Source organism: Scyliorhinus torazame, chromosome 22 (genome assembly GCF_047496885.1).
Source record: "Scyliorhinus torazame isolate Kashiwa2021f chromosome 22, sScyTor2.1, whole genome shotgun sequence".
In the NCBI taxonomy this organism is placed as follows: domain Eukaryota; kingdom Metazoa; phylum Chordata; class Chondrichthyes; order Carcharhiniformes; family Scyliorhinidae; genus Scyliorhinus; species Scyliorhinus torazame.
Window position 1 is genome coordinate 89,525,235 of NC_092728.1, and position 26,591 is coordinate 89,551,825.

General features: G+C 44.4%; 1 protein-coding gene across 9 annotated transcripts in view; it reads right to left on the bottom strand.

Moving 5' to 3' along the window:
- The window catches only part of LOC140399196 (disabled homolog 2-interacting protein-like), a 1,161,885-nt gene that overhangs the window by 203,061 nt on the left and 932,233 nt on the right, over positions 1–26,591 (bottom strand). Inside the window, exon 1 of one of the 9 annotated variants that reach the window (XM_072488548.1) lies at positions 23,817–23,942. The exons of the other annotated variants lie outside the window; for them this stretch is intronic. The gene's annotated coding sequence lies outside the window, so the exon portion shown is untranslated. Of the gene's footprint in view, positions 1–23,816; positions 23,943–26,591 lie in introns of those variants that run through there. 9 annotated transcript variants of the gene reach the window in all.

A 26,591-nucleotide genomic window follows, 5' to 3' on the forward strand; every position in this document is an offset into this window, starting at 1 on the left:
TCATGGCTGATCTGATTGTGGCCTTAACTACGCTTTCCAGCCTATTCCCCATAACACTCGACTCTCCTGTCAATAAAAAATCTAACTATTTAATTATATAATTATATTCAACGACCCAGCCTCCAATGCTCTCTTTGGAAGAGAATTACAAACACTCACACTTCCTCATCTCTGTCTTTAATTGGAAAACCTCTGATTTTTAAACTGCGACCTCCTAGTTCGAGATTCCCTCACGAGATAAAACATTGTCTCACACCGAGGGAGGGATGGTAGCACAGTAGTTAGCACAAGTTGCTTCACAGCTCCAGGGTCCCAGGGTGGAGGTGTGGGCTTAAGTGTGGTGCTCTTTCCAAGAGCCGGTGCGGACTTAATGGGCCGAGTGGCCTCCTTCTGCACTGTAAATTCTATGATTCTATCTTGTCAACTCCCCCCCCCCACAAGGGGGGAGTTTTCTGGGTCACTTTTGATACCATTTTAAAAATAAACAGCTGTAACATCTGCCTTTCATCAATTCCCAAGCACCTCTCCAGTATTCAGTGATTTCAGGAAGATGTGTCAGAGTCCCTGCAGTGTCCTCAAAGGTCTATGAATGCATATTATCTGGCCTCTGAGATTTACTCACATGAGGGTTCCACAGCTGCTCAGTAACCTGGTTGAGTAGAAATGTGCATGTCACATTTACCCTTTCATTTCCTTTCCAAATCAAATAGGTTACCTGCCTTCTCCTTGGAAAACACGGAGGCAAAAAACTTATTTATCACTCTTGCAGTCGCAACGGTCAGTTGTCTTGCCTTCAGCCAATCTCACTGTTTCCTCCCAGCTTCCTCTCTTCAATACATTTTTTAAAAAAGCTTTATTTTAACCTTCACTTCATTTCCATGTTCAAACCAAAAATTTCCTTTGTCGTTTTTCTCTTTTTACAACTAGGCACAGGCTGGCTTGGCCACATTAATCAGATGGAAGACAGCTATACTGTGTACTCAAAGACCTTCAGTATGGTAAATTAGCCAGGATCACGACTCCTGGGCATCCATAACTCCGGTGCAAGGACACCTGCCAGTGATATATGAAGATGGAAGACACGGATGTGGACAACTGAGAGATGGTTGCTGACATTGTGACCTCTGGAGGCTGGCTGTTTGGAAGGTTATTTAAAGAGGTGAGCTCAACGGGCTGAGAAGAGGGCCCAGAGAAAAGAGGCCAGAGAACTGTGTACCTTCTCCAGCCGCACTGACTGTCTTCCTCTTCAGGAAGTGCGGCAGAAGCTGCCTTGCCAGAGTCACCAGGTGATGCTGAACACAGAGTTGACTATCATGATGCAAACCATCATCTTACGAGATGGAAAGCTACCACCATCATCACCATAGATGACTTTGTGTGGATTCTGCATCCTTTTCCTTCATAGCTATTTATGCTTTTCTCCTTAAGAGTTGCATGGTAGTCCTACCCAGCCAGGCAGGTGAGTCTTTAAGTGTGGCACTTTCACTCTGCGTGGGGATACACTGGTCTACTAAACAGAGAAGACGTTCAATGTAAGGGACACATCTAGGCAACTAGGAAGCAATTTGGAAAGTGTGGGGCGGCTAAATTCAGTTGTAATGGTCCATGTTGGAACAAATAACATAGGTAGTAACAGAAAGATGATCTTGCTTAGGCCTTACTAGGAGTTAGGAACAAAATTTAAAAAACAAAGCCTCGAGGTTGATACTCTTTGAAGTCATGTGTGAATTGGCAAAGAGACAGACAGGTCTGGCAAGCTAACAGGTGGTTATAAAGGGCTGTTGTGGGAAAGAGGGTCCCTTGGTTCAAGGGACATTGAAACTAGTAATGGAAAGGAAGGGAATGTACCAATGGGGCAGACTCCATTTGAAATAGAATGGAACCTAACACAATGAGGAAATAGGGATAATGAGATGCCTGTTTGTTTATACATCATTATAAATAAAATCCTGAAACGTTAACTCTGTTTCTCTCCACAGATGCTGCCTGACCAACTGAGCATTTCCAGCATTTTCTGTTTTTATTTCATGTTAAACTTGTATTGCACCTTGGTTCAACCCGCTGGTCTGTGTGCAGTTCTGATCACTATATTATAAGAAGGATAAGGAAGCACTAGAAAGGGTGCAAAAAAGATTTAACAATGAAGATACAGGAACGTTTTAGCTATCAGGAAAGGATCAACAAACAGAGAAAGCTGAAAGGCAACCTTTTAAACGCTTTAAAATTCTGAAATGATTTGATACAGGAGACACAGAAAGAGGATCTACATAGGTGGAGAAAACAAAATTATTATCAGATAATCACTAAGAAATTGAGCAGGGAATTCCTAAAAATTTCTTTACCAACGGATTGGTGGAATTCACCACCATATGGAATAACTGAGACAAGTTAGATGGATTTGAAGGTAGCTACAAAAGCAGATGAGGAAGAACAGAAGAGAAGGTTACAATGGTCATTTTAATAAGGAAGGATGGGAGGAGACCTGAGTAGTGCATAAATCCGCTTTGATTTGGTTGGCCCAAGTGGCCTGTTTCCACTTGAGTATTGCGTCTAATCCCATGTAAGCAGCCAAAGATATTTTGCCTTTAACAAATCCGTGCTGGTTTTTAGTTATTAAACTGTATATGTCCAAGTGTTAATTCATTTTGTCCCGAATTAATATCTCAAAGATACTACACTTCCAAAGTTAGGTTGATTAGTCTGTAGTTGCCTGGTTTATTCCTCTTTTTTGACCAGTGGTGTATGCTTGCAATCCTGCAGTCCTCCAGCACCACTCAGCAGTGGAATATTGTGGCCACAGGGTCTGCAATTTCTACGCTTATTTTCCTCAGCAACCTCTATGCATCCCATCCAGACTGAGTGCTGTCAACATTTTTTTGTATCTTATCTTCATAAAAATTTATCCTTTTCAATTTCTCTACTATCCCTCCAACCCTTCCACCTCACCCTTACTGAGTATTGGCAACATCTTCTATAGTGGACAGATGCAAAGTACTCATTCAATGGACGGAATTTTGAGTCCGCGTTACTTGTCAGCGAGAGCGGCGACGCGGGGTGGAAAATACTGCGATAATCGGGAAGCGGAAGGTCAGAGTGCCTGAGTTGTACGGAAGTTCAAAGCCCAAACTAGTTTTGGAGGCCAGGCTCTCAATGTGTGGATGGCAAGCTGTTCAGATCATAGATCATAGAATTTACAGTGCAGATGGAGGCCATTCGGCCCATCGAGCCTGCACCGGCTCTTGGAAAGAGCACCCCACCCAAGGTCAACACCTCCACCCTATCCCCATAACCTAGTAACCCCACCCAACACTAAGGGCAATTTTGGTCACTAAGGGCAATTTATCATGGCCAATCCACCTAACCTGCACATCTTTGGACTGTGGGAGGAAACCGGAGCACCCGGAGGAAACCCACGCACACACGGGGAGGATGTGCACACTCTGCACAGACAATGACCATAGCCAGAATCGAACCTGGGACCCTGGAGCTGTGAAACAATTGTGCTATCCACAATGCTACCGTGCTGCTGCCGTTCAAGTGGGAAGCTTTGTTTAATCTGCAGCCCTTGAGAACTGGGGGATTGAGCGTGCCCTCAAGGATGAAGCTGACATTCTAATTTCAGTCTTCATATGCATCAGGTGTGCCTCTCCTGCCACAAGGGGAAGCCAAGTGCCCAATCAAGTCCCTGACCCTTCCTTGATGATGTGGAGATGCCGGCGTTGGACTGGGGTGAGCACAGTATGATTCACCTGAGGAATGAGCAGTGCTCCAAAAGCTAGTGATTTGAAACAAACCTGTTGGCCTTTAACCTGGTGTTCTAAGACTTCTTCCTTGATGAGTCCGTTGTGCCAATTTAGTCAGCATTTCAATGCTCCAGTGTGCCACTGATTGGCGCCCAATCTTTTACCTTTTGGTTAGTGAGACTGTCTGCCCCTCGTCCGCTGTTACATTCGCAGTTAGGTATCCCTGGAGAGGGAAATGCGATGTCCATGGGCACCTTTGAGGCCTTCTCTGCGCTTTGGGCACTGCAGGGGCTGGGGTGCCTTACTGAACCCGTTAATCACATTTTGGTTTAACGTTTTAAAGTTTCATTTGTGATTTGATTTTTGTTTTAGGCTGTTTCCCTTAAAAGCACTGCCCCTTTAATTTGTCCCTCAAGTTCATTTGATTTTGTTTACTTAGCTATTTGTGTTGAACAAAATACTTGGTTAGTGGGCTGGATAGCTGGTTCGTGATGCGGGTTCAACTTGGGCCCGAGTTCCCTGAAGTTATCCATGAAGACCCTGCCTTCTCAACCTTGCCTCTTTCCTGAGGTGTAGTGACCCCGTGGTTAGTTAATTCACCACTAGTAAGCTCGCTCTCTCAAAAAGGGGTGAGCAGCCGATGGTCCTCTGAGGCTTTGGCGACTTTCATTTATTTAATTTAGTTTACTTGATTATTTTTGTTCATCAAAATGGTTGGAATGAAACTTCTAAATATAGTTGACCAATTCCATGTGGAATTACATGAAAAATTAACTTTTCCGGCCTAGTGGTATCGGTCACTGCACTGGTAAACCACAAACTGAGAGCAGTGCTCTGAGATCCTTGGCTCAAATTCCACCATGGTAGACGGTATGATTGTCCTTTGGCAGGCATGGATGAGCATTTGTGATTTGTTTTAATTTACGGCAGTGTCCCTTTTACTTTGTCCTTCAGTTCATTGATTTTGTTTCATTGGTTGTAAACAAAATAGTGGAATCCCCCAAGCACTGAACTCCCAAGGGTCATACTCACATCTACATTAGAGAGATGACACAGATGAGGCCCCCAATTCAAGGCATTATGGTGAAGTTGTTTATCAGTCACTCCGTTCAAAGGATGTCAGAGGGGGAGTATCTTGTTCCCCCATGAGGTTAGAACGTAGGTCCATTGAATGCACTCAACCTCCCTCACTCCTTGCCCATGGGGGGCACTCAGGCTGCTGAGGCACTCAAGCGTTGAGGCGTTTCATTCAGGTGGAATTAAGGGGCAACTGTGGGGAAATGGCTATTGTGTGAGAGGGAAGGAGTGAGGCTCGTTCACGTAGGGGGATGCACATGGGTGAATGTCCCAGATCCTGAGAGGACGGAGGGTCAGGATATTGTCAAGACTCCTCATCGCTCACATTGATGTTCTCTTCCTTTGAGTTTATGATTTTCGGGAATCATGAAACCAATCAAGCTGAAAATGCTTTTGATTGCGACTGACCAGTGGCAGCAACACCAAAGTGCCACTGGTGTCATCAGCCACCTCGCAACAACGAGGCTCATGCGTCAATGCGTGCGCTGGTCGAGCAGGCGATTGGAGTGCTCAAGATGCAGTTCTGGTGCTTGGACTGTTACCACGGTAGCACAGTGGTTAGCACAGTTGCTTCACAGCTCCAGGTTCAATTCCCGGTTTGGGTCACTGTCTGTGTGGAGTCTGCACGTTCTCCCCACATCTCCGTGGGTTTCCTCTGGGTGCTCCGGTTTCCTCCCACAGTCCAAAGATGTGCAGGTTAGGTGGATTGGCTATGCTAAATTGCCCTTAGTGTCCAAAAAAGGTTAGATGAGGTTACAGGGATAGGGTGGAGATGTGGGCTTAGGTAGGGTGCTCTTTCCAAGGGCTGGTGCAGACTCGATTGGCCACATGGCCTCCTTCTGCACTGTAAATTCTGTGGTTCTATGACTGGTCGGGGGAGGCCTCCAATAGAGCCCTCGCCCTCTGGACAGCAGCGATCCTGCTCCCTGCCGGCAAGCTCAAGGGCTTGTTCCTCAAATTGGGTTAGGGTCTTGAATTGCTGCGTCACTGCGGCAGGATGTGTCCATTTATGCCTGTGCGAGTTTGTCCTGCAGCAAGATAAATGGAAAGGGTGTAGGCGGGTATCATGGTACATCAGATGGGTATGAAGTGTGCCATGCGTGGGAGTGGGCATTTGAGGGGCACCGAACCTACTGGGCGGGGGGGGGGGGGGGGGGGGGGGGGAGAGAGACAGTGCATGACAAGTGCTGTGACCCTGCAAGGTGGGTGCGAGTGAGATCACTGTGGAGGTGTGAAGGCGGTGTTAAGGGAGTCATGAGGAGCTGGACCTATCCTGGCAGCAGGAAGGTAATTCATCTTCTTATGACACTGTAGCCTCACCCTCTTTTGGCGTGAGCTGGCGCTGTCAATCACAGCCACACTCTCCCAGGTAGGGAGTGGTCAATTTGTTGGATGGACTTCATCCGATCGTCTCTGCTCGACCCCATTGAGAAGTTTGCTCAGGGCAAACGTGGTGCAGTCTTTCTGGCAGCCATCCCCCCAATTAGTCTTGGAACAAGTGTTGAGGAGGCATTTAAAAGAAGCGCCCACTGATTACAGAGATTACATTTTTCTGGGGTGAGTGTATGAATGTATCAGAGGCAGCCGCTACGAGCACGCCATGATTCACAAAGAACAAAGAAAAGTACAGCACAGGATCAGGCCCTTCGGCCCTCCAAGCCTGCGCCGACCATGCTGCCCGTCTAAACTAAAATCTTCTACACTTCCGGGGTCCGCATCCTTCTATTCACACCCTATTCATGTATTTGTCAAGATGCCCCTTAAACGTCACTATCATCCCTGCTTCCACCACTTCCTCCGGTACCGAGTTCCAGGCACCCACTACCCTCTGTGTAAAAAACTTACCTCGTACATCTGTTCTAAACCTTGCCCCTCTCACCTTAAACCTATGCCCCCCTAGTAATTGACCCCTCTACCCTGGGAAAAAGTATCTGACTATCCTCTCTGTCTATGCCCCTCATAATTTTGTAGACCTCTATCAGATCGCCCCTCAACCTCAAAGAACAAAGCAATGTACAGCACAGGAACAGGCCCTTCGGCCCTCCAAGCCCGTGCCGACCATGATGCCCGACTAAACTACAATCTTCTACACTTCCTGGGTCCGTATCCCTCTATTCCTATCCTATTCATGTATTTGTCGAGATGCCCCTTAAATGTCACTATCGTCCCTGCTTCCACCACCTCCTCCGGTAGCGAGTTCCAGGCACCCACTACCCTCTGTGTAAAAAACTTGCCTCGTACATCTATTCTAAACCTTGCCCCTCTCACCTTAAACCTATGCCCCCTAGTAATTGACCCCTCTACCCCAGGGAAAAGCCTCTGACTATCCACTCTGTCTATGCCCCTCATAATTTTGTAGACCTCTATCAGGTCGCCCCTCAACCTCCGTCGTTCCAGTGAGAACAAACCCAAGTTTATTCATCCTCTCCTCCTAGCTAATGCCCTCTATACTAGGCAACATCCTGGTAAATCTCTTCTGCACCCTCTCTAAAGCCTCCACATCCTTCTGGTAGTGAGGCGACCAGAATTGAACACTATACTTCAAGTGTGGCCTAACTAAGATTCTATATAGCTGCAACATGACTTGCCAATTTTTATACTCAATGTCCCGGCCAATGAAGGCAAGCATGCCGTATGCCTTCTTGACTATCTTCTCCACCTGTGTTGCCCCTTTCAGTGACCTGTGGACCTGTACACCAAGATCTCTCTGATTGTCAATATTCTTGAGGGTTCTACCATTCACTGTATATTCCCTACCTGCATTTGACCTTCCAAAATGCATTACCTCACATTTGTCCGGATTAAACTCCATCTGCCATCGCGCCGCCCAAGTCTCCAAATGATCTAAATCCTGCTATATCCTCTGACAGTCCTCATCGCTATCGGCAATTCCACTAACCTTTATGTCGTCCGCAAACTTACTAATCAGACCAGTTACATTTTCCTCCAAATCATTTATATATACTTATTCACGTGGAGAAAAAAAAATGTTGTTAAAGAATCTGAATATATGGTGAGTTTTCCCGCCAACGCCGATGGGAGGATTCTCCCATTGTCTCAGCGGAACCGACTGAAAGCATATGTTAAGTTTCTGCCCAATATCTCATGTTCTCTATCTTTACAAGATCTCTTTTTTGGTCCCCAATTAGCCCCAAGCTTCTTTTGACTACAATTTTACTATTTATATATTTATAAAATATTTTACAATGTTCTCTTCTGCTATTGCCGTTCTATTCTCATACACTCTCTTTGATCCTTATTTTCTTTTTTAATTCTCCCCTGTACTTTTCACATTCAGCTTGGTTTTCCACGGAACTGACCGTGACCATGAACCTCTTTTTCACTTTTGTATTTTAACTTCTATACCTTGAGTCAAAGGACCCTCGCTGTGGTGCCTTTCATGTCCACCTCCTGGGAATGTGTCTAGTCTGTACATGAACTATCTCCTATTTTAAGACCTCTCATTACTCATTAATGTTCAATTTCCACAAATTCTAAAGTGAAGAAGAAATTAACATTCATTGCAACTTTACACAACAAGTTTAATAAAGCACCATTTTTAGGCATGCGGTACTGAAAACAGGCCGAGAAGATGCACATGGGCCAGGAACAGAAACTGCGCCATGAGGCCTTGGCGGGAATCGATACTGGCCATCTGTAAGAGCACTCAAGTCCATGCATAAACTTGTTATCACTATCTGGACTTTGTGATTATCCACTCCAAAGAACAAGACCAAGCGATGAATATGTAACAAAATTCCAGACACAGGTGATCAACTTTGCAGCAGGACGAAGAACAGACAAAAAAAGCCATCAGCCTCCTTAATGAACTGATAGCTGGTCAGATGAGGGTGTTTCAGAGGACAATGGGTCTGATTGAACCACCACGAATAAACGGGAGTATCCTGTCTTTCCCATTAACAAGTTGGGGTCTGGATGGACAATGGCCAGTTGTGGGCGTATACCTATGACTCAATGCTAGCATACCAGTATAAAGAAAGGAACGCAGAACAGATCCTCAGACACACCCATCTCAAGAAGAAAGGACCATGGCTTTCAAACCCGGAGAAGACATCAACATCGAGTGATCGTAGCCTGCCAGCCTCCTTCACGAAGTGTGGATAAAACCCAAAGCTCAGCTGTGAGTCTGAGTTACAGTTTGTTGAGTGAGAGAATTGTGAATAAAATTGCGTTAAACCATGAACCTGTTTTGTCCTTTGTTCATCTCGCAAAATCAAGGCACCTGGGTAAACCTTTGAGTAAGTAAACTGGTCGAAAGTATCTGAAGTTTTACAGGTGCAACAGGCAGAAGTCAGAATCTACATATAGACATTTAGAATGCTTATGCTCATGGTAAGACAAGTTTATTAGTCAGTATCCACCTGTGATTTGCTACACAGTAAATTACCAATCTCATTATCTGCCACCTGGGATGGCACTGGCTGGACCTAAAGTGGGATAATAGTGAAAGAACAAAAAAAAAGTTGGAGTGAAAAAAAGATTTCCAGCGAATATAATAGCACCTCTTGCTTCCAGTGTAGATGGGTCCCATTTAATAATTTAACTCAGTCGAGCAGGGTTTTGCTAAAATGTATGGGAGCTGACATTCAGGTTTTGGTCTGGAAGCAAACGAATCACATTTGAGAGTAATGGTAGGAAACAAGACACATACTGTGAAAATCTGCTTGGCCAATGATACGATAACATAAATTGCACTTCAGATTAATATACTTAATATTCTACATAAATATCCCAGGAATTGTTTTCAACTTTAACCTGTGTCACTAACACACCATACTGGCTGCTTCTGAAGCACTGCAGGCAGGATGTCTGGTTTTCCCACGGATGCAGAACATTGTGGAGCACGGAGGGAGGTAGTGACTGGAAGGCAGACATGGCTTTGTTAAAGAAAAAAAGTTGTTTTGTAAAAAAAACATTGAAAAGGAAAGAATCTTTACAAAGGAGAACGGTTTCAACTAGATTACATATCAATCCACTTACTTTCGAAATCTGCAATTGGAACACATCATTGGTCAAAGAAATATGGTCAGCATTTTAAAAATGTATTTTAGCATCGATGTCAGATGTTTTCATCTTCCCACTTTGGACAGCTGGCGCTTTGCTCACCTGTCCTCTTTCTTAGAGTACGTAGTCCTGCCTTGTGAATGGCAACGTCAGCTACATCAATGTTTATTCATTTACTCTTACTCTGAAATACCTCTCTAACTATTGTGTGGAAACTTAATCTCTGCAATCAGTGGGGCGCTCCTTTTAAACACCTCCACAGCACTCCTCTGCACTTCTCCCACATCCAGTCGGGGGATGGCTGCCAGGGAGACAGCATCAAGATTTTTGGAGGGACCCTTCACCAAACTCCTGGGTGGTGTGGAGCAGAGGCATGGCATCCTATACCCACATTCCATCTGCCAAGATCACCACCCCTGAGAGGCACAGGCCCCAGTAGTGAGTGCCAGCTTACTGTATAAGAGGATGGGGCAATAGTGATATTGCAGCCAGGATAGGTCTGCCTCCTGATGTATAGCCCTTCGCACAACCTTTACACCTCCACGGTGATCTCTCATCCAGCCACAACGAGGATTCCCAACGTAACTCATGATGCTCCCACTCCCCATACCCCCCCAGGAGATGATCTGTTCCTCACATTCCTGCTCCCACTTACTTCCCACGCATGTCAGCCTTCTTCACCATCTGACCTGGCAGGACTCCAATCTCTTCCCATCTGCTTCATTGCAGGACAAACTTGAGCACACCATGGATGGGTTGTTCGCAGACACCAAGACCATATTCATTTAAGTTATAATCAGAGTCAGCAACTGTTACAGATAACATGGCAGAAGGTAATGCTGCTGCAAACATTCACCAGGAAGTGGGTTCTGTATTTCCAGGTTTGCTGGTGGACTCTCCTGGGGGAGTGAAAAAGGAACGTTCATGTTCAGATTCTGAATCTACCTCTTCACCTACGATTCCAGATCAACCGTTACAAGATTCACCAGTGGTGTTGCCTAGGTTGTGATGCAATTGCAAAGCTCCTGACAGACTTTTATATTGTTAAGATATTGCTTTGATTGATTTTCGTCCTGATGGGGGATTGAAATTTAAGGGGGGGAAGAAGTGTTAATTTGAGAACAGAGTGTTCTAATCAGCCTTTCTTCAATGTAATTGTTTTACTGGCGTCTGTTGAGGGTTCTGAGCATGTGCAGTCACTGGCGGGCTTTTCAGTCTGCAAGAGGGTGACCTTGTAAGCAACACCTGTTTTACTAGAGCTCCTGTTTTCATAGTTATTACTGTTACTCCTATTCTGCTGAGTTAGTTATTTCTGAACTTTGTTATTTATCTATATAAAGAAGCTCCTTCTTTTAAACAACGCATTCAACTTCCATTTTTTGTGGTCTCAAGTTACCACAGTCCCCCACTCTGCCCATGCAGCCTGGCCTCTCATGGGATCCCACCAAGAACCTCACAGTCGCCAGTGATTCACCTACTCCCACTCACGTTCCAGCTGCCACTCTGGAAGGCCAATCCCTCAGCGGTGATATCGACACAAGCCCATCTAGTAAGACACGGGAAGTGCTGCCAGCAAACCAGCCGCCAGACCCCATTAAACCTAGAGGCTCACAGACATGAAGGGCCGCTAAGACCTGCGAGCGACCCCACCCCACCAGATGCTGAGACTGAATCCCACATCACTCCAACCGCAAGTTGAACTTACCTAGGTTCTCCCCAGCCTCTCTGCTACCTCCTCTGCAACTGTCAATGGTGACCTGAGCACTCACTTGCTGATATCTCCTTCGGAGATGAGGTCGCCAGATTCGCATTTTATAGAAATGCTGTAACTCACTCCGGCGTGATGTCATGCAGGGGATCGATTAATATTCAGTGAGTGGGGAAGTCCCGAAGAGAGGGTTCGCTATTGATATTAAAATGTATGAAAATTAGGTCCCTGGCCTTCTGTGGCAGATTTCCCATTTCGCCGCTGGCGAGGGGCCTGGAAAATAGAAAATAATGGTCTTGCTGAAGAATCGCATTTTCCGCTTATCGCCGAATTTTCTGCCTGCATTGGCGTTCTCACTGACGGCTAAGGCGGGCTCAAAATCACCCAGGTTAACTCTGTTTCTTTCTCCACAGATGTTGCCGGACCTGCTGATAATTTCCAGCATTTTCAGTTTTTATTTCAGATTTCCAACAACTGCAGTATTTTGCTTTTGTACCATTAGGGTTAAACTTATTTCACCTTTAAATTCATTGGACTTATAAAATACCTGAAATTGAGAAGACTTAAACATAATGGAGACTTAAAGTCTTCAGTATCCCACCTGTATACATACAAACAAGAACAGTGCATTGTCACTGCACTTATGGGCAATCAACAGAGTGGCAAGGTCTGCTGAAAGCTTATGTGCAGTCAATTTATTGCAGGATGGTGCTTAGCAGAGGTACTTCCCTACAAAGAGAACTGCTAGCAGTGCATGGGTTGAAAAGCAGGAAACAGGAAAATCACTCACAAACATAAGAAATAGGAGCAGGAGAAGACTACACAGCCCATCGAACCTGCTCCACCATCGACTAGGATCTTGGCTGATCTTTGGCTTCAACTCAACTTTCCTGCCTTCTACCCTTAATTTCCTCTCGGATAGGGAATTCCAAAGATTCACGTCCCTCTGAGATAAGAAATTTCTCCTAATATCAGTCCTTAATGATCAGCCATGAGAACTTAAGACTGTGCCCCCATGTTTTGGATTTCTTGACCAACAGAGACAATCCTTCAGTATCCCCCATATCAAGCCCCTTCACAATTGTGTAGGTTGGAATGAGATTGCCTCTCATTCTCCCAAACCCCAGTGAATAAAAGTCCAATTTATTCAGCCTCTCATCATAGGACAACCCTTTCGCCCCAGGGGCCAATTTAGTGAATCTTCAGTGTAGCACCTCCAATGCGAGCATATCCTTTCTTAAATGTGGAAACCAAAACTGCAAACAGCATACTAGATGCGGTCTCACCAAAACCCAAGACTTCTTCATTCTTGTACTCCAAACCCCTTGCAATAAAAGCCAACATGCTATTTGCCTTCCAAATTGCTTGTTGCATGCTAACTTGCTCTGTTCCTTGTACAAACACCCCTAAGTCTCTTTGAACATAAACGAGTTTCACACCTTTTAAAAATATTCTGCTTTTTTATTTCATCAGTGAACAACTTTACACTTCCCTTTATTATACTCCATCTGCCATCTTATTATACACTCGCTTAACCTGTCTATATCTATTTGCAGCCTCTGTATCATCCCACAGCTTACCTTTCAACCTAGCATATTTAGATGCATTACTCTCTCATGCTTAATCTAAACTTTAATATAGATATTGTAACTAGCTAAGGCCCCAGCAATGAACTTCACTGCCAGACAGCTTGAAAAAGTTCTGTTTTTCATCTGTTAACCAATCCTCTATCCATGCCAATATATTGCCCCACAGTTCCACAAGCCCTTACGTTGCCTATTAATCTTTTATGTGGCAGTTTATCGATTGCATTTTGGAAACCCAGGGATGGGATTCTTTGGCCGCGCCCGCCCGGTGACCGGTCATTTCTGCCCAAGGTCAATGGACCTTTGCATGGTCCTCGTCCGTGGCGATATTATGGCAGGGGCGGCCGAAGAATCCAGCCCCAGGTATCCACCCTACTAGTTCCATCTTCAAAAAACTTCAATAAATTTGGAACACAAGATTTCTCTTTAGTAAAACCATGTTGACTTGGTCTAATCATAATATGCTTTTGCTTAGACTTCCTTAATTATAGATTCCAGCTTTTTCCAACAACTGTGTTAGGCCAACTGGTCCGTTAGTTTACTGCTTTCACTTTCTCTCTTCTCTTGAAAAGTGGCGCCACATCTGCCAACTCCCAATCTATTGGAACCATTCCCGAATCTAAGGAATTATAGAAATTCATTGCTAGCACATCCACTATCTCTGCAGCTAACTCTTTTAGAACCCGAGGGTGTAGGCCATCAGGTCCCAGGAACGTCTTGGATTTCAGTCTCTTCAGATTCACCAATATTTTATCTCTGCTGATATTAATTTCACCTATTTCCTCACTTTTTCAGCCCCATGGCTATCGTCTACATCTGGTATGGAACTTGTGTCTTTTACTGCGAAGACCAATGCAGTCTACCCAGTCAGGATATTATTGTGTATGCTGTGTTAGAAGGTACCGCAAATTGTAAATTTCTTCTGCATATTTGCATTGCATGCAGGAAGACAGGTTTTTAAGGCTGAGATTTCAGAGAAGGTTCATAGAGTACTGAGGAATTGTATAAAATCATCTGAGTCAGACTTCAAATCAGGAGATTTGGTATAGATAACACAGATGATCATAGGAAATAGAAAGGTCCTGGTAAGGGGATATTTTGTGATGATAAGACAGGAATAATCAAACAAAGCTGTTAAGGTTCATTCATCAAAATTAATTACAAAATCTCAGACTCAACAGCTGGTGGAAGTAAACGAGGCACCTTGTACGTCAAATACTGATGTGTTCTGTGATGATGGTCCCGAGGAACAGAACCATTATTCAGCCTTTGACCAAAGAATTCTATTCCTCAGGACCAGAATCTTTGGACCAAAGGCTGTATAATGGTAATGTGAGTATTCATGGCAGAGCTAACACATTCACTGACCAATTGTACTCGGGTGACATATATTCCAGAGGAGTCTTAAGAATGGTGTGATGCAACTATTGTGGGACATGAAGGTAAAGCTACTGGCAAGTTAAAATATTGGTTGAATGTTCAAGATGATGATCAAGAAGCTGGTGGCATTATGGAATAAAAGAATGGAAAGCAAGTAAGTGCACAGCAAACACTGATGGAGTCTGGGAACATCTCTTGCATGAGAAAATAATTACATACTCAAGAAAGAGTACTCAATGGTGCAAGAGGGAGGTCTCACAGCAGTAGTCCTGGCAGAAATAAAAGTGGAAATAGAGGCCATAGCCTAAAGAGATTACATGATGAAAAAGACCAAAAGACATTCTCACAACAGAACTAGAAACATAAATTCCTTGTTATTGTGAAGTTTTGGCTCTCGTCTAACGAGGGCGAGATCCAGATTGTGACATCTCATGACATCTCGTTAGATCACATGAGACGTTCAGTTGTAAACGGCCTTGTCGCGTCACTGAGTCGGGCATAATCCCTTCAGCAGATATTAGAGTGGGATCTCCCACAGCTGATAAAGTAAACTTAGTCAGCCTTTTAGCTCTTTTCACCACATTCATGAGAGTGTAAGTCAATGAACACAAAACCTTTCAGAGAGAAAAGTGTTTCTGAAATCGCCCAAAAGAGGTAGAAGTTGGAGAAAGGAAACTAAGGAAATGAAACAAATGCTTCTACAGTCTGAATGATGCTTCCCAGGTCTGGTATTTTTTTGGCGAGTTCGGTTTTTCGAAAAATAGTTTGTGTTGAACTAAAAGTAATCCCGCAATGTTTTATTGAAAGAAAAAATCCAGGCATTTTTAATGCATATTCTTTTGCACAGGGTGGCACTGCAGAATTTGAACAATACTAATAAGATTAAAATTTAAAATACGAAGCCAGGCTTGTTGGACTATTGAATATATTGGTTCAGAAATTAAGCAAAGTACGTCTGCAATAACTTTAAATCAATAATCCTATTTAGAGAGAGAGTGTTATTCCAATCCTGGTCAATTGTACTAGTTGATCACAGAAAGGTGAGGTTGTATCTAATGACGAGGCAGAGCAATTGCAAAGATTGAATTATTTGTGCATTCAGCTACACCAGATCCTTGTTCTTCGTTGCAGCTTTTGATTTGATTTATTATTGTCATTAGTATTAGTATAGAGTGAAAAGTATTATTTCTTGCATGCTGTACAAACAATGCATACCGTACATAGGGAAGGAAGGAGAGACTGCAGAATATAATGTTCCAGTTATAGCAAGGTGTAGAGAAAAGATCAACTTAATACGGGTAGGTCCATTCAAAAGTCTGATGGCAGTAGGGAAGAAGCTGTTCTTAAGTCGGTTGGTACGTGACCTCAAACTTTGGTATCTTTTTCCTGACGGAAGATGGTGGAAGAGAGTATGTCCGGGGTACGTGGGGTCCTTAATTATGCTGGCTGCCTTTCTGAGGCAGCGGAAATTATAGATAGTGTCAATGGATAGGAGGCTGGTTTGCGTGATGGACTGGGCTACATTCACAACCTTTTGTAGTTTCCTGCGGTCTTAGGCAGAGCAGGCTCCATACCAAGCTGTGATATAACCAGAAAGAATGCTTTCTATGGTGCATCTGTAGAAGTTGGTGAAGGTCGTAGCTGACATGCCAAGTTAAGTTATATGATGCTAATCTTCCTTATGGGCATTCTGGAAGAGCTGGTTTCATGTTTGCAAATGGGTGAGAATAGGAAACATTATCCTTGAGCTCTGGATGCTAAGAAAAGAAAAAGGGTTAAAATATTAAAGAGGCTCAAAAAATACAAAACATGAACCTCTTCACAGGAATAATTATTCCATATTTCACAACAACAACAAAATATTTTGCTGTATTTGTGTTCACCAAAACAAGGAATTTTAATGCTGGCAACATCCATCTTCGCTTTTTATTTGAACGTTGATAACAAACACTCCCAGGTCATAACTACCACAGCTAAGTGAAGAGTAAAGATCCCTCCAGCCTGCACTGACATGTCTTAGCTCGACCCTCTAGACCACTCTCCACTTCTCCATGAGGGAGGAGCTAGCCAGAGTTAATTGGAAAAGGAGCCTCGCAGGGAAGACAGTGGAACAGCAATGGCAGGAGTTTTTGGGGGTTATTAGGGAGGCACAACAGAAATTCATCCCAAGGAGGAGGAAACATGCTAAGGGGAGGATAAGGCATCCATGGCTGATGAGGGTGTCAAGGACAGCATAAAGGTTAAGGAAAAAGGTTAAGGGGCAGCACGGTAGCCTTGTGGATAGCACAATTGCTTCACAGCTCCAGGGTCCCAGGTTCGATTCTGGCTTGGGTGACTGTCTGTGCGGAGTCTGCACATCCTCCCCGTGTGTGCGTGGGTTTCCTCCGGGTGCTCCGGTTTCCTCCCACAGTCCAAAGATGTGCGGGTTAGGTGGATTGGCCATGATAAATTGCCCTTAGTGTCCAAAATTGCCCTTAGTGTTGGGTGGGGTAACTGGGTTATGGGGATAGGGTGGCGGTGTTGACCTTGGGTAGGGTGCTCTTTCCAAGAGCCGGTGCAGACTCGATGGGCTGAATGGCCTCCTTCTGCACTGTAAATTCTATGATAATCTATGATAAAAAGCACACAAAGTGGCGAGCATTAGTGGGAAACCAGAGGATTGGGAAGCCTTTAAAAGCGAGCAGAGGACAACTAAAAAAGCAATAAGGGGGGAGAAGATGAAGTACAAGTACAAGCTAGCTAGTAATATAAAGGAAGATAGGAAGAGATTTTTTTCAATATATAAAAGGTAAGAGAGAAGCAAAAATAGACATTGGACCACTAGAAAATATGGCTGGAGAAGTAATAATAGGAAACAAAGAAATGGCAGACAAACTGAATAGTTACTTTGCATCAGTCTTCATGGTGGAAGACACCAGTGGGAGGCCAGAGCTCCCGGAGAACCAGGGGGCAGAGGTGAGTGCAGTAACCATTACTAAGGAGCAGGTTCTGGGGAAACTGAAATGTCTGAAGGTGGAAAAGTCACCTGGACCGGATGGACTACACCCCAGGGTCCTAAAAGAGATAGCTGAGTAAATTGTAGAGGTATTAGTGATGATCTTTCAGGAATCACTGGAGGCAGGAAGGGTCCCAGAGGACTGGAAGGTGGCTAATGTAACACCACTGTTTAAGAAGGGAGGGAGGCAGAAGATGGGAAATTATAAGCCGGTTTAGCCTGACTTCGGTCATTGGTAAGATTTTAGAGTCTGTTATTAAAGATGAGATCGCAAAGCACTTGGAAGTGCATGGTAAAATAGGACTGAGTCAGCACAGCTCTGTCAAAGAGAGGTTGTATCTGACAAATCTGTTATGAGTTCTTTGGGGAACAAGCAAGTTAGACAAAGGAGAACCAGTGGACTTGATTTATTTAGATTTCCAGAAGGCCTTTGACAAGGTACCGCATAGGAGACTGTTAAATAAGTTAAGAGCTCATGGTGTTCAGGGTAGGATCCTGGCATAGATAGAGGATTGGTTGACTATCAGAAGGGAGAGAGTGGGGATAAAGGGGTCTTTTTTAGAATGGCAGCTGGTGACTAGTGGTGTGCCTCAGGGGTCTGTGCTGGGACCACAACGTTTTACAATATACATTAATGATCTGGAAGCAGGTACTGAAGGCACTGTTGCTAAGTTTGCACTGAGTGCTGAATTTGGTGCATTTGAGTGCTATAGTGAGGGTTTGGTGACTGAGGGAGTACAAGGCTTCATTTTTATCTAAAGTAAAGTCTTTCTTTTATTTAGTTAATTAACTTAAAAGTTGCTGTTTGGTTTAGAAGAAGGTGAATTTTCAATCAGCTTGAAACAAAGGATCTACTTGTAGGTACTTGCAGCTGGAGCTTGTTAATTAGTTAATTGGATTAGGCCAGTTTTCAGAGGCTAGATTCACAGTATAAAAGTGATCCCCTACAGTGCAGACTTTGTTTGCACTGAGTGCTGAATTTGGTGCATTTGAGTGCTATAGTGAGAGTTTGGTGACTGAGGGAGTGCTGAATGTGGTGCATTTGAGTGCTATAGTGAGAGTTTGGTGACTGAGGGAGTGCTGAATTTGGTGCATTTGAGTGCTATAGTGAGAGTTTGGTGACTGAGGGAGTGCTGAATGTGGTGCATTTGAGTGCTATAGTGAGAGTTTGGTGACTGAGGGAGTGCTGAATTTGGTGCATTTGAGTGCTATAGTGAGAGTTTGGTGACTGAGGGAGTTAGGTGAGGAGGGAGTAAGGCGCTCCTTTCATTTTGTTTCCTACATTTCCGCAAAGAGTGAGAAGGGAGCCAGGAGTTTACAGAGAGTGCAGCTGACTGGGAGCAGAGTCGGAGGGCGGAGGTCCAGTTGATCCACAGGGCAGCTATATTCTGTAAGGTAAGAGGGGATGGAGGCTAGGCCAGTTGCATGCTCCTCCTGTAGGATGTGGTGGTGAGGGATACCACCGGTGTCCCCGCTGACTATACCTGCGGGACGTGCACCCAACTCCAGCTCCTCAAAGACCGTGTTAGGGAACTGGAGCTGAAGCTGGATGAACTCCGGATCATCCGGGAGGCAGAGGGGGTGATAGAGAAGAGTTACAGGGAGGTAACCACACCCAAGGTACAGGACAAGAGTAGCTGGGTTACAGTCAGGGGAAAGAAAACAAACAGGCAGACAGTGCAGGGATCCCTCGTGGCCGTTCCCCTTCAAAACAAGTATACCGTTTTGGATGCTGTTGGGGGGGATGACCTACCAGGGGAAGGCCCTAGCGGCCAGGTCTCTGGCACTGAGTCTGGCTCTGGGGCTCAGAAGGGAAGGGGGGAGAATAGAAAAGCAATAGTTGTAGGAGATTCAATGGTTAGGTGAATAGATAGGAGATTCTGTGGTCACGAGCGAGACTCCCGGAAGGTATGTTGCCTCCCGGAAGCCAGGGCCAGGGATGTCTCGGATCGTATCTTCAGGATCCTTAAGGGGGAGGGGAGGCAGCTAGAAGTCGTGGTGCACATTGGTACCAACGACGTAGGTAGGAAAAGGGGTGTGGAGATAATAAACGAGTTTAGAGAGTTAGGCTGGAAGTTAAAACCCAGGACAGACAGAGTTGTCATCTCTGGTTTGTTGCCGGTGCCACGTGATAGCGAGGCTAGGAATAGGGAGAGAGTGCAGCTGAACACGTGGCTGCAGGAATGGTGTAGGAGGGAGGGCTTCAGGTATTTGGATAATTGGAGCGCATTCTGAGGAAGGTGGGACCTGTACAAGCAGGGTGGGTTGCATCTGAACCAGAGGGGCACCAATATCCTGGGAGGGAGGTTTTCTAGTACTCTTCGGGAGGGTTTAAACTAATTTGGCAGGGGAATGGGAACCGGATTTGTAGTCCAGCAACTAAGCTAGCCGATATTCAGGACTCCAAAGCGTGTAGTGAGGCAGTGGGGAAGGGAACACTGACAAAGGAGAGTACTTGCAGGCACGGAGATGGGTTGAAGTGTGTATACTTCAACGCAAGAAGCATCAGGAATAAGGTGGGTGAACGTAAGGCATGGATCGGTACTTGGGACTATGATGTGGTGGCCATCACGGAAACTTGGATAGAAGAGGGGCACAAAATGGTTGTTGGAGGTCCCTTGTTATAGATGTTTCAATAAGATTAGGGAGGGTGGTAAAAGAGGTGGGGGGATGGTGGCATTGTTAATTAGAGATAGTATAACAGCTGCAGAAAGGCAGTTCGAGGAGTATCTGCCTACTGAGGTAGTATGGGTTGAAGTCAGAAATAGGAAAGGAGCAGTCACCTTGTTAGGAGTTTTCTATAGGCCCCCCAATAGTAGCAGAGATGTAGAGGAACAGATTGGGAAACAGATTTTGGAAAGGTGCAGAAGTCACAGGGTAGTAGTCATGGGTGACTTTAACTTCCCAAACATTGAGTGGAAACTCTTCAGATCAAATAGTTTGGATGGGGTGGTGTTTGTGCAGTGTGTCCAGGAAGCTTTTCTAACACAGTATGTAGATTGTCTGACCAGAGGGGAGGCAATATTGGATTTGGTACTTGGTAATGAACCAGGGCAAGTGATAGATTTGTTAGTGGGGGAGCATTTTGGAGATAGTGACCACAATTCTGTGACTTTCACTTTAGTAATGGAGAGGGATAGGTGCGTGCAACAGGGCAAGGTTTACAATTGGGGGAAGGGTAAATATGATGTTGTCAGACAAGAATTGAAGTGCATAAGTTGGGAACATAGGCTGTCGGAAGGACACAAGTGAAATGTGGAACTTGTTCAAGGAACAGGTACTACGTGTCCTTGATATGTATGTCCCTGTCAGGCAGGGAAGAGATGGTCGAGTGAGGGAACAATGGTTGACAAGAGAGGTTGAATGTCTTGTTAAGAGGAAAAAGGAGACTTATGTAAGGCTGAGGAAACAAGGTTCAGACAGGGCACTGGAGGGATACAAGATAGCCAGGAGGGAACTGAAGAAAGGGATTAGGAGAGCTAAGAGAGGGCATGAACAATCTTTGGCGGGTAGGATCAAGGAAAACCCCAAGGCCTTTTACACATATGTGAGAAATATGAGAATGACTAGAGCGAGGGTAGGTCCGATCAAGGACAGTAGCGGGAGATTGTGTATTGAGTCTGAAGAGATAGGAGAGGTCTTGAACGAGTACTTTTCTTCTGTATTTACAAATGAGAGGGGCCATATTGTTGGAGAGGACAATGTGAAACAGACTGGTAAGCTCGAGGAAATACTTGTTAGGAAGGAAGATGTGTTGGGCATTTTGAAAAACTTGAGGATAGACAAATCCCCCGGGCCTGACGGGACATATCTAAGGATTCTATGGGAAGCAAGAGATTAAATTGCAGAGCCGTTGGCAATGATCTTTTCGTCCTCACTGTCAACAGGGATGGTACCAGGGGATTGGAGTGTGGCGAATGTCGTGCCCCTGTTCAAAAAAGGGACTAGGGATAACCCTGGGAATTACAGGCCAGTTAGTCTTACTTCGGTGGTCGGCAAAGTAATGGAAAGGGTACTGAGGGATAGGATTTCTGAGCATCTGGAAAGACACTGCTTGATTAGGGATAGTCAGCACGGATTTGTGAGGGGTAGGTCTTGCCTTCCAAGTCTTATTGAATTCTTTGAGGAGGTGACCAAGCATGTGGATGAAGGTAAAGCAGTGGATGTAGTGTACATGGATTTTAGTAAGGCATTTGATAAGGTTTCCCATGGTAGGCTTATGCAGAACGTAAGGAGGCATGGGATAGTGGGAAATTTGGCCAGTTGGATAATGAACTGGCTAACCGATAGAAGTCAGAGAGTGGTGGTGGATGGCAAATATTCAGCCTGGATCCCAGTTACCAGTGGTGTACCGCAGGGATCAGTTCTGGGTCCTCTGCTGTTTGTGATTTTCATTAATGACTTGGATGAGTGGGAATTTCTTCAGCCAGAGAGTGGTGAATCTGTGAAACTCTTTGCCACAGAAGGCTGTGGAGGCCAATTCGCTGAGTGTCTTTAAGACAGAGATAGACAGGTTCTTGATTAATAAGGGGATCAGGGGTTATGGGGAGAAGGCAGGAGAATGGGGATGAGAAAATATCAGCCATGATTGAATGGCAGAGCAAACCCGATGGGCCAAGTGGCCTAATTCTGCTCCTATGTCTTATGGTCTCTCCACTGGGACATTTTTTTCAGTTTTCCACATCAGCCACCGAGTAAGATTAGTGGTAGTTTTGAACAGTACTCCTGTCTTCTGTCGAAATTGGATTGTAAATTATCAAATGTATTTCACATGGGAGTCTTACTGCTAGCAAGAGGACATACACCTTTTAAATCTGGCCTGGATTTCCCCGAGGTGAAATGCCAGTGCCTAACCCAATACACATGAAAGATAAAGAAGGCAATAATTGTTTGATAGAGCAAGGAAATGCTTACAACAGTAATATTGAGATTGCTGTTCCTTTGCAGGATGACCTTCTGGTATACTTAAACACTTATCTTGCACTTCCTGCACTATTTCGTATTTTCCTCACCAAACAACCATCTAAATTGAAAGAATATCAATCAACACTATCAGAGCAAATTACTAACAATTGCAGTTGAGGACTCTGGGTCCGTAATCAGAATTTAGAAGGATGAGGGGGGGATCTTATTGAAACTTACAGGATACTGAAAGGCCACGGTAGAATGGACATAGAGAGGATGTTTCCACTAGTAGGCAAAACTAGAACCAGAGGGCACAGCCTCAGACTGAAGGGACGATCCTTTAAAACAGAGATGAGGAGAAATTTCTTCAGCCAGAGAGTGGTGAATCGGTGGAATTCTTTGCCGCAGAAGGCTGTGGAGGCCTTTAAGTGAGTGTCTTTAAGACAGAGGAAGATAGGTTCTTGATTAATAAGGGGATCAGGGGTTATGAGGAGAAGGCAAGAGAACATAGAATGGGGATGAGAAAAATATCAGCCATGATTGAATGGCGAAGCGGACTTGATGGGCCGAGTGGCCTAATTCTGCTCCTCTGTCTTATGGTCTAAATACAAAAGAAGGCAGATTTTAGGCAGTACAAAGTTGCATTCCTGTTTTGGATGCATTATAAAAATCTGAGTCAACAATATATCCTGTTTTAATCCATGCAGTTACTGGCCTGGAAAAGTTGAGGTCATTGATCTAACTGTAGAGGATGTTTTTACAATCTAAGGATTTGGCAGCCTACCATTTTCCCAAACCACCACAGGCCCTCTCGGCAATGACTGCAGCTCCAAAGTAAAAAAAAATAATTGGACTCCCACACTGTTCAGTTGACAAATTGTATTCCTCAAAGAAAATTTAGCAATTCCAACCAAAATGGAATCAAATACTTAGTTTAAAATGAAAAGTTCAAACAGTGACAGCAGGCATCCAGAGGAGTTTAGACACTAAGTTCAATAAATATGTGTTCATATGGGTCTCACTTCGACTGTGCATTGGCTGCACAGTGAAACATTAAATGCTGTAATTTTTTCTTTGCTGTAAATTGGATTGGTGTTAAAAGCTCCTACTTTGCCGGAATTATCATACACATAAAAAACATTCCCCCTCCTTGGGCACGAGGCGCACATTCATACTTAAAAAGCAAAAATAATTAACTAAACATCCAGTAACAGCAGGCCATCATGTCGGAATGTGCTCCCAGTTCACAGAGTAAATCAGGATTATCTCCGGGCTTTTCTTTATAATGAGCTGATTACAATAAAAATTACATTTTCCGACCCACAAAACAACATTTCAGCTGAAATATGAACGTAACTGTCATTACCATAAATTTAGATTGGCCCAAAGAGACTTACCAGTCACATTGCCTGGATTAAATTGTGATTTGGACTTCTCCACAAATCACTGTAATAGGAAACTTTCTGAAATGTTTCAAACACTGCTGTCAGGCTTTCCCACAGAAGTAATAGCTTTTGTGTTAGCAGGAAATGGGAGTCTCAAGGTACTGAGTCAAAACAATGATCACCATATATGGCGAAAGCACAAAAAAAAAGTCCACATCTGGAAGGTTGCAATGCAAATGTGCAACACTGTGGACACTTTTCACAAGCAACAGCAATAATGTAATTATTAATAATCCAGTTGAAAAATCTTGTTCATACTCCAGGAGAATTTTCAAGGAATGTTTAAGTTCACTGTACAAGTTCATCCTTCCACCTACACGTAATTGGCTGTTAAAACAGCAAACGCATCTAACATTGCAGGAGCCCGGAGGGAGAAACTGTTACATTCCGGTAATTAAGACAGAATTCATTTTTGGATGATATTTTGGACCTTGCGTGAAAGCAAACTAAAAACAAGTTTAAATGCATTCAGGGATTTTTGTCCATATTGCGCATTTACCAAATACTAAAAAGTCATTCAATTTATTCAGTCATGCCTTTGAATATGTATAAATTACTATAGTGCAAAATTATTTCCTATAAATTATTATTGCTTATGAAATTCTCAACAAGTTTAAATTGTGCTATGTGTGCACATTTCATAAAGAGACTCCTCACGGTTTTTTAAATTAAAGAAAAGAATTGCGTGATATTGTGTTGGACACAAGGGCAATATTTAGGAACTCCACTTCCAAATGCAGCCAATATCCCTCTTTCCAAGTCACCTTCAGTGAAAAGTAGGATCATAAATTTACTGAGCACCATTGAATTTTTCTGTTAAATCAAAGTTAAAACATAATGAACCGTAGTGCTCGCTAAGACACGCCAAACTAAAACTAACTAAAAAGCACAAGGGAAGGTCATGAACAAGTCGTGCATTGGAATGGTTTTTTTTTAATGCTTATTTTGTTAAGCACAAAAAATGTTTATTTCACCTTCAGATCTTCATGGTAAATACACTTTCCTATCTAATTGGTTAAGACACCTGTAATAACCTGCACGAGACATAGTGTGAGGATGTTTGTTTCCCCGTGCTCCTCGGGGAGTAGGAGCACCCCGCTAGGGGCAGAGTAGCTTATTCATCAGCTTATCCATCATATCTGTATAATAGGTTGGCCAATGCGGAATTGACTGTCAAGAGGAGCGAGTATCCTGTGAGGTTGACTCGGCCTCATTTATGAACTGTTGTAAAATAAATGTCTTTACTTTAATCTCCATGTGGACTCCCAGAGCCGTATTAAACTAGCGACGAGGGTAAAACTGGAGCATTCGGCATACAGCTTGTCCAGCTGGGCCAACTCCCTGAATTTGTTTTGGACTGTGGTATGGAGTTAGTTGGTTCACATTGTTCCTGCGTGAGTGGCTGGATGCTTTTGACCTCAGTATGGATGTCTGGAATGTGGTGGTTGTTCAGAGCCTGTAATGTCGTGGAAAACGAGAGCCAGGCCAAGGTTCTGCTACTGGCCTGTGGAGCGCGCACGTTTGGAGTGGTCCGGAGGACCTCGTGTATCCGGCGGCGCTGGATACGGTGCCATTTGATCCGCTTATCACATTGGTGGTGCGGTGTTTCTACCAACTCCGTCTAACATCATTTCACGATACAGGTCCGATGCGGTGCAGCGGTTCGCCGGGGAATCTGTTGCTCAGTTTGCTACTACACTTCAGAACGTTACCAAATCTTACGAGTCCAGCATTGTATTGACTAACATGCTCCGCCACCGGTTGGTCTGCGGGATGTACGGCTGTGACTTTTAGAAGACATGCTTACGGGTACCGTATGGCTGGTAGGTTTGCAATTTAAGATGCTGAAGGGTTGTTCGCTACAGGAAAAAGCACCTGGGGATCTGATGAGACATCATTTGTTACTGTCTTTGGCAGGTGGGACTCTGCCCTTCTGTGCGGTGTTTTGGAGTGATGCTTCAAATGCCCTATTAACAGCGTTTATGGTGCAATGTCTGGCACATTCCAAATGGGCATACTGACCCGGCTTGTTCTTTTTTTTGCAGTGGTGCTTTATGTGGCGATACGGAAAACAACAAAGTGAAAAACAAAATCAACAAAAACGTTTTAAAAAAACACTCTGCGATAGCTCTCTAGCATTTTGGCGGGCGCTGCGACTCTCCCTTTTCTATGGTAGCACTGCAATGAGGCGTTCAGGAGATCCAGGATGTGGGCTGACCGTTGTCAGGCACTGCCGCCCACCCTAACCCTAACCCTTTGTGGCTTGGAAGGAATGCCGCGGCGATTTTTGCCTTGGGTTAATGGGCCAGGCACCGTGTCGCACGCCATCCCCGGGCTCGGCTGGTACAGACGCCAACCCCTGTATGATCTGTGGGGGCATCGAGCCAGACATAATCAACAGTGAGATATCCGCTACCTGGTCCGGCTGATCTGTTCGACGGCGACCTACCGGAGTCAGAACGCCTTTGTCGTCCGGCTGTTGAGAGTACTGCACTGATTTCTTCCTCATAGTTGTTCTCAGCTGTTTCTTCTTCTTTGTCATCTTCGCCTCCTCATCATTCTTTGAGAGGACCTTCGGACTTTGTGGGGGAGGAATGTAATAACCTGATTGGGACATAAGGTGTGGGGATGTTTGTTTCCCCATACATGGTGTATGAGCTTCCCCTCTAGATGCGGGGTAGCTTATCTGTACCTGTATAAAAGGTCGGCCAGTGTGGAACCGACTGT